This window comes from Tupaia chinensis, unplaced genomic scaffold (genome assembly GCF_000334495.1).
Source record: "Tupaia chinensis unplaced genomic scaffold, TupChi_1.0 Scaffold143817_1, whole genome shotgun sequence".
Classification (NCBI taxonomy): Eukaryota; Metazoa; Chordata; class Mammalia; order Scandentia; family Tupaiidae; genus Tupaia; species Tupaia belangeri.
In genome coordinates, this window is record NW_006203667.1 from 157,651 (window position 1) to 167,581 (window position 9,931).

The 9,931-nt window shown below is 39.0% G+C and overlaps 1 pseudogene; it reads right to left on the reverse strand.

Moving 5' to 3' along the window:
- Positions 1 to 289: 289 nt before the first annotated feature.
- On the reverse strand, positions 290 to 2,839 carry LOC102486014 (nucleolin-like; annotated as a pseudogene).
- Between the last annotated feature and the right edge of the window lie 7,092 nt (positions 2,840 to 9,931).

Genomic DNA, 9,931 nt, shown 5'->3' on the forward strand with positions numbered 1-9,931 from the left:
TTGTAGGAAAAAAATGGTTTTGTACATGGGATGAAACAATATAAATGCAAAACTTACAGATAAGGGTTAGCTCTATTGTTCACCTCTTTAAAAAGTTTTTATGAATATCCAGTCAAAACCAACAAGAGTATCTTCCTAGAAACATTATTTCTACAGCTTTCCAAGTAGACCACAGGACTGCACATTCTCTTGGAATGTCCTCAGAAGGCTCTGTCAGTGATCAGGTAACAGTAAAAACCTCAGAGTCCTTTCTTTCAAATGGAAGAGGAAAGACAGAGGGACAGAGAAACTATTCAAACTTTGTCTTCTTTCCTTGTAGCTTGTGGTCTTCTCCTCCTCTTCTGCCTCCTTGGCAGCCACCTTGCCCTCCAAAGCCTCCTCAGCCTCTGCCACCAAATCCACCTCTGCCTCCTCTGCCTCCACCTCGGCCTCCAAAGCCTCCTCTGCCTCCACTTCGACTCCCAAAGCCACCTTCACCCTTAGACTTGGCCCAGTCCAAGGTAACTTTGTTTCCATCCATTTCACTATCTTCCATAACCTCCTTGGCAGCTTTGGCATCTTCCTCACTGTTGAAGTCTGCAAAACCAACCCTTTGGAGGATCCTGTTTCCCTGTCAGTGACTATCCTTGCATGAATAGAGCCATCAAAAGACTCCTTTAATGTCTCTTTGGTGGTATCCTCAGACAGACCTTTGACAAACAGTTTCAGAGGGCTGACTTCTTGCATTAGGTAATCCCCTGGGTCCTTGCAGTTCCAGCCTGGTTCTTCTGCCTTCAATTTCCCTTTTATTACAGGAATTTAAAGCTTGCTTTTTAAATTTATTTATTTATTTATTTCATTTTCTTTTATACATTCAATCATATTATTTAGATTACAAAGTGAATATTTTAATATGCGAACATTTCTCCCTAGTCCAGTTGATAAAACTATAAAATATCTTCAACAGATTTAGCATCTTCAAATGAAGCAAATTAGATTTGCCATTTTGGCTCTGAAGCACTTTGATAAAAGTTGCTTTCTCAAATACATCCTGAAGTGTTTCTTCAGTTGCATTGTAGGAGAGGATGCTCAAAACCAGAATTTTTGATTCACCACCCCAAGTGCTATTCTTTCCACCTCTATAGTCTTGATTTTTACCTTTCTCTTCAGTGTAGTATAGAGAAATAGACCGCCCATCAATCTCTGTTCCCTGCTCTTCTTCAAAGGTTTTCTCTGCATCAGCTTCTGTCTTAAATTCAATATAAGAAATCACTTTACTTTTTAAATCTTTGCTGATTATTCTGATCTCCATAGCATCTTTAAATACTTCTAATTCATCCTGAGTGACTTTGTAGGGGAAATTTTTGGCCAAAAGTGGTCTTGTATCTTGATCTTTCTTAATTTCTTATCTTTTTTGTTTCTTTAGTTTAATTTCATTGCCGAAGACTTTTAAACTGGTGAGTTCCAAAGCTTTTTGTAGATCTTGAGCGGATTCAAAGTCAATATAGCCAAACTTCCTAGATGTACCGATTCTGACATCCATGACGGCAAGGTCATTTTTAGCAAAAATAGCACTAATACCAGTTTTTAATTCAGGGATAGATTTGTTATTGTTCAGATTTCCAACAAATAGATGAAAGGATGTAGTTGGTTCTGTGACTTCCACCTTCTGTTACTTGGCCTCAGGAGTTTCTTTCTGCTTGGTTGTTTCCTTCTTTCATTTTCCAGGAACTTCTTCGACAGGCTCTTCTTCCTCATTCTCATTGTCTTCCTCCTTATCATCCTAATCTTCATCATCCTCTTCATCTTCATCTTCAGCCACAATCTTGGCTTTCACAGGTGCAGCTTCTGCAGGAGTCTTCTTTCCTTTGACTGGTGTGGTCTCCATAGCTTCTTCTTCAGACTCATCTTCCTCATCATCATCTTCCTCCTCATAATTATACTCATCTTCCTTCTCTGAAGATGGGTGGCAGATGGTGCATTCATCACCGCCAGCTCAAATTTCTCCTCATCTTCATCCTCACCCTTATCATCTTCCTCACTATTACCTTCTTTCCCCTCATTGCTGTCTTCGTTTATAGCATTCTTGCCATTCTTTGCCCCCTCAGCTGGGGTGGCAGCTCCTTTTTTACCAGGAGATGCTACCAATGCTTTGCTCATTGTGGCTCCCTTCTTGACAGGCATTGCGACAGTTTTAGCTGGTATAACAGTCTTCTTGGATGGTATGGCAGCTACCTTTTTTTTTTTCCAATTTACATACAATACAAACACTTTATTCAACTTTGCAGATCATCCCCTTGGGCCAAGCTGTCATCTCAGACATCCAGGACCCGGCACAAAATTCAGCGCAGCCTCCGAGCTTCTCTTTCGGACTCTAAGAGAGTGAGCACGTCGCCCTCGCGCACGGGGCCTTTCACGTTACGGATATTGGAGCGGCTGGTGTCGTCCATAAATTCCACGCGCACCTACGGGCCCGCCGGGAGGACGGGAAAGAATCAGGGCAGGTCAGACGGGAACTGCGGGGTAGGGAGAAGTGGATTCAGAGGCCCCTGTCGGGGCCGAGGCAGAGACAATGGGGACGTGAAGGCGCGGGGAATGAGTCGGACAGAGCTCGGACCCGGTTGGCAAAACATTGGTGAGAGGCTGGAATCCCCCGAGAGCCCTGGTTCTAGTTCTCGGATTCGAACTAGCCTTCTTACCTTTCATCTGAGGGATGATAACCTCTTCTCCACTGCTATCATCTTCTTCATCTTCTGGCATTTCCTCATCTTCACTGTCTTTTCCTACCTCCTTTGGAAGAGGAGTCATTTGGGGGGGGGGGGTCACTTTGCTTTTTATCAGTCTTAGAGGGCTTCACCATGATGGCAGCTTATGATGGCAGAGTGTGTGGTGCATGGGTGGCACAGATGAGTCTTGAGGAACTCCAGAGATGTTGATGGTGACTGTGAGTATTGAAGATCCTGGAATGTGTATGCCCAGCTGCCAGCTAGAGCTCAAGACTCAATGTAGATATCTTCTGGAAGGGCCTGAGCTTACCCTGTCCTCGTTGGTGGGAGGAAAAGAGAGAAAAGAAAAGGCAGGAAGGAAAGAAAAATTTCATTAAAAAAGTGAAAATTTTAAAAAGAGGGAGAGAGAATAGAGAGATTCTCCTAACTTTCTAGTTTTTTGGATCTGAAAGGTGAGGTTGGAGAAGAAAGGCTTCAAATTCCCAGGTTTTTTAAATTAGAACATCATGTCTAATATGCAGATGGCTTCTGAAAGAGCCTGAGATTACCCTGTCCTTTGTGGGGGGAGAAAATGAGAGAATTAGAAAGAAAAGGGAAAGGACAGAAAACAATGGAAAATGTTTTTGTATTAAAAATAATTAAAAGAGAGAGGGAGAGAGAAAAGAGATGTGCATACCTTTCTAGCCTTTCGGGTCTGGAAGGTGAGGTTAGAGAAGAAAGGCTTTGGCTACTTTGGTCCCTCAAATGGGCAGGGCACACCTCAGAAGTAGATGACTTCTAAAAGGGCCTGTAATTACCTGTCCTATGTGGAGGAAGAAAAGGAGATAATTAGCAAAAGAAAGGAAAAAGCATAAAGAAAAGAAAAAATATTTTAAAATTTTAAACAAATGTATAGATAGAGAGAAAGAGAAGAAAGAGAGATTTCCCTACCTTTCTAGCATTTTGGGTCAGGAAGGTGAGATTTCAGAGAAAAAGCTATAGCTGCCCTGTTTTCTAAAATGGGAAGAGTATGCCTAAAGGTAGACATCTGGCTTCTAAAAGGACCCACGATGACCATGTCATATATGCTGCAGGAAAGGAGAGAATTATTCATAGAATGAAAAGTGTAGAAAGAAAAGAAGAAAAGGTTAAAAAATTTAAAAACAGAGAGATATGAGGAAGGAGAGAGAAAAAAAAATTCCTGAACCTTTTTAGCTTTTTGAATGTGGACGTTGAGGTTGGAGAAGGAAAGCTACAGCTGCTCATGTCCCTGAGATGGGCAGGGCACACATCATATGTAGATGGCTTTCTAAAAGGACTACAAATACCCTGCCTTATGTGAGAGGAGGAAAGGAGAGAATTAGCAAAGAGGAAAAAAAAAGACAGAAAGAAAAGAAAAAAATATTTTAAAAATTAAAAAATATTTTAAAGAAGGATTCTCCTAACATTTTTTTTTTAGTTTGTAAAGAGATTTTACCCAACATGATATATACCATACAGCAGGAGAGTTGAAAAGAATACTATACATGACAACACCAACAGAAAACACACCATATGTGTCCCACAAATGCCTTACTTCTCCATTTTCCCCAAATTTCCCTTCCTGCACTCTTTAAAAATTCCCTCTCCCACTCTCCCTTTACTTTGTCCCCAGTGTTCATAACAATTTTCTATGTTTTTATGACCTCCAGTCAGCCTTTTCAGTCCAGAGGTTGAAGTTGGAGAAGAAAGACTTCAAGTGCCCTGGTCCCTAGAGTGGGCAGGGCACACTTCAGATGTAGATGCCTTCTGAAAGGCCTACAATTATCCTGTCTTATATGGGGAGAGGAAAGGAGAGAAGTAGCAAGACAAAGGAAAGACCAGAAAAGAAAAGATATATCAAAAAATTTGTGGGACCAGCAGTTAGTGTAATGGCTATGTCGCTGGACTCCCACGTAGTTGACCGCGGTTTGCATCCCGGACCCGGTGGCTTAAAACTCACGCCAGGCGCGTGTGTGTGCGTGCCCTAGATCACAAGAGGAGAATGGAGGAGAAGGGATTGCGGCATGGTCATACCCCCGGGGGGTGATTTCTCGTTTTCTGTCTCTCTGTCTCTCTCTGTCTGTCTGGCAAGTGCATGCACCCTATAGCAAAATCCTCTCCGAAAAGAGAAAGAAAGAGAAAGAAAGAAAGAAAGAAAGAAAGAAAGAAAGAAAGAAAGAAAGAAAGAAAGAAAGAAAGAAAAAAGAAAGAAAAAGAAAAGAAAAGAAAAGAAAAGAAAAGAAAAGAAAAGAAAAGAAAAGAAAAGAAAAGAAAAGAAAAGAAAAGAAAAGAAAAGAAAAGAAAAGAAAAGAAAAGAAAAGAAAAGAAAAGAAAAGAAAAGAAAAGGAAAGAAAAAAAATTTGTGAAAGTCCAGAAAAGAAGAAAACATACTTTAGACATTAAAAGAAAAAAAAATTAATGGAGACAGAGGAAGAAAAAAAACACCAGAATACCCAAGCTTTTGGGGTCTGGAAGGTGATGTTTTAGAAGAAAGGCTTCAACTGCTCTAGTCTCTGCAAAGCCTCACGTGTGCATGGCTTTCTAAAGGGCCTGAGATTACCTTGTCCTATGTGGGGGTGAAAAGGAGAAAATTAGCAAGAGAAAGAAAAGGACAGAATGGAAAGAAAAGATATATCAAAAAAATTGTTTCTAAAACCATAAATTATTCTATTATAAACAATAATAAACAATAATAGCAAAAAAGAATGATCTAAGCAAACATGAACCTATTGGCAGCTCAAGAGAAAACAAAAATCCCCAAATCTGGAAAGCAAAGCATAGAAGAAAATCAGTAATATTTTAGTCAGAAGTCATAATATTCTATTTTACCAGTTCAGTCTCATGTTCTTTATCTTCTGTTGGTGGTCCAATCTTCCCATTTAAGTTTTGGAATGTAATATTCAACTCCGGATTTGTCTCTACCATTTAGTTGGCCATTTTCTTAGTTGCTTTTGAACTCTTATTTCTGGGTATCTTTATTTAGTTTTCCTGATATAGTACTCCCTTCAGAACTTCTTGGAGAGCTCATCTGATGTTGGTAAATTCTTTCAGGTTTTGTTTACCTGATAACAATGTCTTTTCTTCCCATATTAAGGATAATCTTGTCAGGTATAGTATTCTTGGTTGAAATTGTTTTTCTCTCAACACTTTGAATATATTTTTCCAATCTTTCCTAACTTGCATAGTTTCTGCTGTTTAGCCTGATGGGATATACTTTGTAGATAACTTGATGTTTCTCACTTGCCAATCTTAGTATCTTGTCTCTGTCTGTGGTTTTGGTCATTCTGGCTATAATGTGTCTTAGAGAAAATCTTGGATTGATTGTATCTGGAGTCTTTTGTATTTCTTGGGACTGAATATTTGAATCTCTCTCTAGGCTTGGAAAGTTTTCTCCCAGGATTTCATGGAATAGATTATCAATGCCCTTATTGGTCTCTTCACCATCTGGGATTATGGATTATCTGGATGTTTGGATGTTTAATGGTATCTAGTATTTCTCATATATTATTCTCTCTCTTTTTATGGTTATTTTCTAGTCCAGAAATTCTGTCTTCTATATTTGAGATTCAATCTTCTGTATGATCTAGCCTGCTTTTAATACTTTCAAAGGAAGTTTTGATTTCCTATATTACAGCCTTCATCTCTATCAGTTCCTCAGTTCCATTTGATTATTTTTTAGGGTATTTCCTCTTCAGACCATGCAAGAACTTCCTCACCTCTTGGAACTCATTGGCTCTTTTCTCCTGCATCTTCTGGAGTTCATCATCTCTCTTCTATTGCATCACAGTTAGCTTTGTCACTGTGAATATTCTAAATTCTTTATCAGACATTTCTGCAAGTTCCACTATACTGTCTGTGGGTGAAGAGGAGTTAGTCTTTTCCATTGAAGGAGAGATATTTTCTTGAATTCTCATATTTCTTGTTCCTCTGCAGTGATTTCTGGTCATCTGATGGGTTATACATTTCTTTTTATTATCTTGAAGTTCAGTCTGAACATTCAGAGGAGTGCAGAAGGACATGATCTGCAAACTCACTCTGTTCCATTTTTCTCCCTTTGTGTGGCAGATTCAGTGAGAATTTTTTAATTTTTAATTTTTTTAAAAAAAATCAAAAAATGAAAACACTAGTTCCAGCTCCAATGGAGTCTTTGCCTCTCCTAAATGGGAGGGGGGGTGAAGGCAAAAATTACCAAGAGAATGTAGGATCTGAAAACTAAGAAAATGCTTTATTTTAATTTTTTTAATTTTAAAAATGAAAAGACAGAGAGAAGGATATGAAGGAAGGGGCACTACCTACTCATTGATAGGCTTTGGAGGGTGAAGTCTCAGCAGAAATTCTTCATTAGTTGAGTCCCTGAAAGCACTAGTTCCAGCTACAATGGAGTCTTTGTCTCTGCCACTTGTGGATGGGCTTTGGAGGGTGAAGCTATATCAAAAATTGTTTTTAATTAAAGAGAGAGAGATAGAGAAGGGGAGAAAAAAGAGGATTCCCCTACATTTCTAGCTTTTTAGGTCTGTAAGGTGAGTTTAGAGAGGAAAGGTTCCAGCTGCCCTGGTTCCTGAAATGTGCCTGGCATGCCTTACATATAGATGGTTTCTGAAATGGCCTACAATTATCCTGTTCAATGTAAAGGGAGGAATGGAGATAATTAGGAATAGAAGGGAAAGGGCAGAAAGGAAAGAAAAACTATTTTAAAAATTAAAAAAGTTTTAGAGAGGAAGAGAGAGAAAAAAGAGTGATTCCCCTACCTTTCTATTGTTGGGGCCTGGAATGTGAGGTGAGAGAGTAAAAGCTTTAGCTACCCTGGTCCCTGAAATGGGCAGGGCATGCCTCAATTGTATACAGCTTTGAAAGAGCCTGCAATGACCCTATCCTATTTAGGGGGGAGGAAAGGAGAAAATTAGATAGAGAAAGGAAAGGGCAAAAAGGAAACAAAAGCTATGCAAATTTTTTTAAAAAATAGAGAGAAATTAAAGAGATTCCCTTATCTTTCTAACTTTTTAGATCTGAAAGGTGAGATTGGAGAAGAAAGGCTTCAGCTCCCCTGGTCACTGAAATGGGAAGGGCATGCCAAACATGTAATTTGCTTCTGAGAGGGCCTGTGATGACATTGTCCCATGTGGAGGGATTAAAGGAGAGAATTACCATGAGAAAGGAAAGGGCAGAAAGGAAAGATAAAATATTTTTAATTTTTTAAAAATCTTTGAAAAGAGACAGAGAGATGGAGAGAGAAACAAAAGACAGATTCCCCAACCTTTCTAATGTTTTGGGTCTAGAAGATGAGGTTGGAAAAGAAAGGCTTATACTGGCCAGGTCCATGAAATAGACAGGGTCCACCTCAAATGTAGATGACTTTCTAAAGAGCCTGCAATTAACCTGTCCAATGTGGGCAGGAGTGTGTGTGTGTGTGGGGGGGGAGAATTAGCAAAGAGAAAGTAAAGGACAGAAAGGGCAGAAATGAAATAATTTTTTTAATACTAAAAGAGACATAGAAAGAGAGAGATTGAGAAGAAAAGATAGAAGAGATATTCCCCTTACTTTCTAACTTTTTGGATCCAGAAGGTGCAGTTAAAGAAGAAAAGTTTCAACTTCCCTGGTTCTTGAAGTAGGTAGAGCACACCTCAGATGTAGATGGCTTTGGAAAGGGCCTGAAATTACCCTGTCCTATGTGGGGAAAGGAGAGAATTAGCAAGAGAAAGGAAAGGTAACAAAGCAAAAAAAGTTCAAAATTTTTAAAAGAAAAAAGGATAGAAAATATAGAGATTTCGCTAACTTTTTAGCTTTTAGGGTCTGGAAGGCAAGGTTGGATAAGAAAGGCTTTGGCTGCCCTTGTCTCTAAAATGGGAAAGATATGCCTCAGATATAGATGATTTTTGAAAGGGCCTGTAATTACCCTGTCCTATGTGAAGGGAGGAAAGGAGAGAATTAGCGAAAAGAAAGGGAAGAGTAGAAAGGAAATAAACAATATTTTAAAAATTTAAAAATAATTAAAAAGTGAAAGAGAGAGGAAAAGAGAAAAGAGAGATTCTCCCCACCTTTCTAGCTCTTTTGATCTGGAAGGTAACGTTGGAGAAGAAAGGTTTCAGCTGCCCTGACACAGAAATGCGCAGGACACACCTCAGAGGTAGATGGCTTTTGAAAGGGCCTGCAATGACCCTGTCCTATGTGGAGAAGAAAAGGAGAGAATGAGGAAGAGAAATTAAAAAGCAGAAAGAAAAGAAAAATGTTTTAGAAATTAAAGAGAGAGTGAAAGAAAAGAGATTCTCCTACTTTTCTAGCTTTTTGAATTTAGAAGGTGATGCTGTAGAAAAATTTTGGCGCCCTGATCCTGAAATGGGCATTGCATGGCTCAGGTTTAGATTAATTCTAGATTATTGACAGTTCTACTATCAATCCAGGCTTTGTTAAGTGCTCCCAATCCAGATGATCCATTAGCGAATGATGTAGCAGAGCAGTGGAAGACCAACAAAGTCCAAGCCATAGAAACAGCTAGAGCATGAACTAGGCTATATGCCATGAATAATATTTAAATCGATCTGATCATCAAGTGTGTATCATTTCTCCTGTTCTGCCAAGACTTCCTCCTTTTTTGTTTGCATTTAATGGACACAGTCTTAGAAACATCACAGAATAAAAGCCCAGGCATCTTCAGTCCTTTGGTGATTAAATGCACATTAGCAAATCTGTCTTGTCCTGATTCACTGTTGTAAAGCATGAGCAGAGACTAGAAGTATCATCTGGATTGTTGTGAAATTAAAAGCAGTGGCCCATTGCTGCTTTTATTCATTTCTCCCATCATGGTTTAAGTATAAAGCACTGTGAAAGAAGGTAGTTGTCAGGGTTAGCTGCAGGGGTGTGCATGTTTCCTTTATTTTATTTTATTTTTTATTTTTGAGAGGGGTGGTGGTTTTATTTCAATTTTATGGGCTCCTTTCTCCCTTTTTATGGTGATCTAATCACATTGGTTAAAAGCAGCTAATGGGCTCTTTAGAATATACACTCTAGCCAAGTCTAACTTTATTGAGGCACTGTACATGGACAAGCTTGATTGTTTGAATCAAAATGGGAACATTAAACAAATATCACAGCCCTCACTAATAACACTGTGACTTTTCTATCAAGTGCAGACTCCTTCGAAAGAAGCTTGTGACCATTTTGTATGGCTTGTCTGGAAACTTCTGCAAATCTTATGTTTTAGTAAAATATGTTTTTGTTATTCTAAAAAA